This window comes from Candoia aspera, chromosome 7, assembly GCF_035149785.1.
Source record: "Candoia aspera isolate rCanAsp1 chromosome 7, rCanAsp1.hap2, whole genome shotgun sequence".
NCBI lineage: Eukaryota > Metazoa > Chordata > Lepidosauria > Squamata > Boidae > Candoia > Candoia aspera.
The window spans coordinates 43752688-43758687 of NC_086159.1; positions in this window are offsets into that span (position 1 = coordinate 43752688).

Sequence of the window (6000 nt, forward strand, 5' to 3'; positions counted from 1 at the left end):
CTATAGCAGTCTTTATGGAGAAACTTATAAATTAGGACTTTTCACTGCAGCCAGAATACAAGCTGGAAATTGAAACTGTGTATTGTATGGGCTTCTTTTTCCATTCAGTGCAGAAATGCAGTCCCATTGAGGTAAGATTTTAAAGATACATAAGGCAGGATCATATCCTATATTTATCTTGATAAGTAGTGTTGGAAAGAAATTTTAACAGGTTCATTTCTGAGCTGGGAATAAAATGCACAGGCAATTGCTTGAAACAGAGATGAAATTTATTTCCAAGAGCACTACACACAGGATCAGCTGCCAGAGGCAGCTGCAGTTTTGGTTTCCCTTCAAGTCCTTTATATAGAAAAGCCTTGCTTTGTTTTTTGGAAGCACGCAAAAGAGTACCCGCCCGCTAGGAATTTCCAAGAAAGCGCACCTAGCTGGAGTTCTGAGAGGGAGTGCCCTGTAGTCAGGCCCCCTGCTGTTTGCGGTTTCCTGCAATTAGGCTTCCTGCAGTGCTGTGGTATCTGCTTGTCTAGCACTGCTAGATTGGGATGCTAATCTCTTTGGGGAAGGGATCTGTTGTTATTTTGACAAGGGGAGTCTTCCAGCTAAGTTTAGCCAGGAAGGAATGTTCACCCAAATAGTTTAACTCTTCCTACTACATTTTAGTTTTTTGTATCCAGCCCATTCTAATTATAATTTTTAACCTTTTGCCTTAATTGAGGTAGGAAGACTGTAGTGGCAGGAAAACAGTAGTGGGGAAGACAATAAGGCAGGGGAAAGGGCTTGATTTCCTTCCCACAGTAGGATCTTTGGAATGGAATGCAAAGATAATGATTTTTCAAGATCTGCCTCCAAAATGGTTGAAAAACAAAAACTACTTAACAAAGTTTGTTTGGCGGCAAACAGAAGGGGGTAAACTTTTGAGTTGAGGGACAGACTGCTGAATGCTGATGTGGCCAGCTTCTGCTGCCATTTTAACCCCCTGATTGCCATGGAGATTTGCAGATCAAGGGCTTGTTGGAAACTGTCCACCTTGATGCAATGTCATTTAGCTGTTGCAGTATAAAGATCAGAGTTTCTGCAGACAAAAGGCAGACCTCATGGAATGGTTGAATAATGTAGTTGTGGGGGGTGCAGGAGGCTTGTTTCAAGAGGTTATCTCCACTACCTCCCTGCTCCAGGGAGTGACTTGGGCTGAAGATTTGGAGGGTCGGGGAGGAGGCCTATCTTGTTACTGGCATCTGTGTTGTCAAATTCTTTGGGGGTGAATGGGACCTTGAAGCTGTAGATCTGCTTCTCACATTTTTTGTTGTCTCTGCAGTGGGGAGATAAGAGTCAATCCTCATCTGTTTCTCTGTTTTATTTGATTTATGGACCCCAGTAGCACTACTGGGGCTGGTCCAGGTTCTTTTCTTGCCTCTGATGGCATTTTTGGGTCATAGGGCTAAGTCAGAAGGGGTGAGGCCAGACACAGGTCAGGAGCTTAGTTTAGGAGCTGCTAGTTTGTCACCATCTTGGCTCCTCCCCTTGTTTCTACCTGGTTTCTGAAAAATCTTTAGAAAAGTTTTTTGACTGGAATTTTTTGAAGTAAAGAAAGAACAGTTGTTTTATATTTAATTTTTTAAGTTTTTCCAATTTCCTTTAATGAGACTTACAGTACATAACTGTGGTCTTGAAGGCTGACAGATACGCTGCTGATTGTGTCAGTTTCCTTGTGGTGACCCTAGCATATAGACTACAGATGATATTATTTTTGATTATTCATCCCATGCAATCTGATTTTATATAATTTTTTTTGTTTTTATTTTCCTTGTTAATATCATTTCTCTTTTTATCTTCTTTTTGTGTATACTGAACACTATACATGCTGTGTTTGCTCTGCTGAATGACTTTTTAGGAAGTTCTTTTATGTCATACCCTCTCCCAGCATGCCATACAGAACTTTCAAGCATTGTCTAGGGATTGCATCAGATGACAGCAGCAGAATTTCTGTATCAATCCACAGTGACTGATATCCACATATTGTAGTAGCACACTATTCTTGCCTTCTTTTTTTAAATATGTCCTGTGCTAAGAGGGAGAGCCAGTTGGGTGTAGTGGTTAAGGCATCAGGCTAGAAACTGGGAGACATGAGTTCTAGTCCCACCTTAGGCACGAAGCCAGCTGGGTGACCTTAGGCCAGTCACTCTGTCTCAGCCCCTGGAAGGAGGCAATGGCAAACCACTTCCAAAATCTTGACAAGAAAACTACAGGTTGTCCAGGTGGTCACCAGGAGTCAAAAAGCTAAATCAAGGGTACCAAAAAAAAAAAAAAAAAGACTAGGGGGAGTTATGGGAATAGTTATTGAAATCAACCTATCTTAATTTCAAGTGAATTAATTTTTGATATGGATACAGAACTTTTTCAACCCATTTTTACTTGATTCTGGAAAGCAGGATATTCTTGATTTAAAACTACTCTGAAAAACTACCTGCAAATAATGATGAACCATAACTCTGTGATGTTTACCAGTTTGGTTGGCTGCTTCCAGCTTATTTTGCTTCTCTCTGTTGCTATAAAAATACAATTCTGCAGGGTGTTTTCTATCAACAGAGGCATTTGATAGCCACTGCAATCAAAAAGAAATGATTTATTTGACATTTTTGGCACAGTGGGTAGGGTTACTGTGAAATGTCTAGTGGCTTTATTATTATCTGCCTGTAAGCACTAACAAAATAACCAAAGTAGAGTACCTTGATGTAACATCAATTTAATTCAAACACAACAATCATAAAAAATATCATGGCTGTGGGAGGCTCTATGTAACATAGAGGAAAGAAAGAAAGGAAGGAAGGAAGGAAGGAAGGAAGGAAGGAAGGAAGGAAGGAAGGAAGGAAGGAAGGAAGGAAGGAAGGAAGGAAGAGCGGGAGGGAGCGAGGGATTCTGTTCAGCCTCACAAACTTGGGTGTCATTCTGGATTGTTGCTAAAGAATTTCTAGCTAAATATGTTGCATGGCTTAGCACATTTGAACCTAGTCAAGTTTCAGCAAACCATGCTTAAACAAAAAACATGTTCAGGAAAATATGTGAGCCTAATATATGGTTAACTTTGTTTTGGATCTGTTCATTCTGTAAACCTAGCTACTGCAGTTTGTAAATCACATTTGATAGGATATGTGAACTTAGCTAATTATACCTGTTAGCTAACTATGGTTAACAACATTGTATGATATTGCATAACAGTGCATGATATGTGAACACATCCAAGGGTATTTCTGGGTGTCTCCTCTCTGAAAAGAACTGCTGCCATTAATCTGATTGTGATCTCTGTCCTGTGTTCACAGCACTTTCAGGCCAGTGATTGGTCAATATCTGGTCAGTCACATGGCTAGAATATCCAGTTGACCTTATCTTCCCACATACCACAGGCATTTTTTTGGTCACATCCAGCAACAGATCATCTAATATCACCTCCAAAAAAAGGAGTAGTGTGCCTTGGTGTTATAGCAGGACTCTGCCAGCTTGAGCAGGAGAAACTGGTCATGTTCCAGCATATTAGCTTTGGCTAGAGAAAACAAGCATATCCTTCATGTGTGTGCAGTTCCAACATTTCTAGAGGACATGAGATTGGGGAAAGCTCTTCTAGAAGGTTGAGATGATAGTACTGTTGGAGATGTTAACAAATCAGCATGCTTCATTTTAGTATATCTATGAGTTGCTCTAGGATGCAGACTCTATGTGCGAGGAAGCTGTTGGTTGCCAACAGCTTCCTCTCTCTCTTTTTCCTCCTTCCACCGACAGAGGAGGCAGCATGCATGCTGCTCTCTCTCCCTTCATTATGGCCACATGCTTGGGTCTTGAAGAAGGATTTTTCCCATTTTCTGCATGCAGCTCTTAGCAGCTATGAGGGCTAAGAGTTCATTAAGTTTAGGGAACAGAAGAAACAAAGAATCTTCATTTTTCCACCAAAGATGGATGTAACTGAACCAAGAATAAAATCAGTAAGACTTTTACTTTTAAACCTACTTTGTCTAAGTGTGTGATTCTTTATGCTTGGGAGGGTTGAGTGTGTAAGATCAATAACCTGTATTTCTCTAATGTGCTCATTAAAGCTATTTAAGATAATATTTTTTTCTGTGCGCAGCTTCTCTGCTGTGTAAGCTCTGCTCTATTCAGTGGTCCTAGCTGTCTACTAATGGCTTCAAGTGTTTAATCATAAAAAATCACAGTTAAAAATATGGAATAAAAGAGCTTTAACCAAATCACATTTCAAAAATAGATTCTGCTTCATTCAAAGAGAGGTTAGGTCTGCAGTACACAATACAATAATAATTCCCACATCAGAAGCAACAAAGGAAGAAAAGGCATTGGATAAGTGATAGACAGAAACTAATCCAGCAAGTTCTACAAGATGAACTTTCCACACAGCATCATCTTTTGCCTTAGAGAAAATTGCAGATCCAAGCTCACTGATTTCAAATACTAAATAGTACATTCTTATAGCTGTTCAGTATATAACTAAGGGCAGAGGAACTGTAAAAAGTAAGGTATAGAACAATGTTTCTCAACCTTGGCAACTTGAAGATGTGTGGACTTCAGGTCCCAGAATTCCCCAGCCAGCTTAGCTGGCTGGGGAATTCTGGGAGCTGAAGTCCACACATCTGCAAGCTGCCAAGGTTGAGAAACACTGGTATAGAAGATAAAAGTCAGGTGCAGCAAGGAGACCTCACCACTTCTGTAATTTATTTTTATTTATTTTTTAACAAATTTATATGGCTGCCTAACTCACACATAGTGACTCATAGTAATGCAGCTTTCAGCAGAACAGCAGAGAAAACCTTTTGCAGGAAATAAAATTTTGTGGCATCTTATGTAGTATTGCATGAGTGGCTGGCGATTATGGAACTTCAAGCTCAATAGCTCTGGAAGGCAGTAGGTTGGTAAAAGCTGATTTAATGCCTATCCTCTGGTCATTGCTCTGTTTTCTGAACAAGAGGTGAGCAATATTGTACTTTCCCTAGAAAGTAACTTGGCTCATACGCTGCATTTAATATTTAATTTTGTACAGTAGGCACAACCATCACTGCCCACACTATAGGCATAACTGTATGTATTAAGCCATATCTAGTCAGCTTCAGGTAGAGACTTACATCATTTGTGCTCTAGCTATCTCCTGGCCCACCTCATCAACCAGAAAATCAGTTGGAAGTCTCCCACACAAAAGGCATTTAGGGGCCCATCCTGATTGCCAATTCCATATATCATCAAGGGAATCAATAAGATAACCAGAATTGTCTTCCAACAAATCCCACAGAGCATTCAAGAATCCATCAGTTTCCATATAGCTCCAAGGTCCATCATAATATGTCATGGGTGCAATGAGAATTTAAAGTATACCCATGGCTATTATGGAGATTATGAATGCCTAACAGGCCCTACTAGAGCAGCCCTAGCATGACACTAGATAAAGGCCTTTGCAGCCAACTTCCATTCAAAAGGTTTTTCTGATCAGCAGGATGGCATTCCAACAGAAGTCCCCATCGCCAGCTGCTACCACAACCTGGGCTGAAGCAGCAGTGAGAAACCAAGTGGGGAGATTCCCAAATCCACACTATCTAGCTTACCCACCCAGATTTTAGTTAAGTTCTTCTGCTGCAATCAAGTGAGTAAGGTTTTAATACTATCAATCTGGCATTTAGCAGCAGCATCCTTAGGAAGGGAGAAACTGACGCCATGCCACAAAGTAGGTGGTAACTTGCAGTCATCTATGTCCTCTGGCCCTCACCTGCCTTCTCCTCCCACTCCCACTCCCTGCATTTAGGCTTATTTTTAATGCAGTTTGTGAACTTAATGAGTGTAGTCATCATTATTCGATTACTAGAATACTGTATCACAACTATCATACTCTTCAGTTGTTATTGTCTAAACCAGATTCCAACTTATAGTATCATCCAACCATCATTGTGCCGAAATAAGAGCAACAAGGACGGAATTTATATTGCCTCAGAAATGGTTGGATGTAAGTCACTA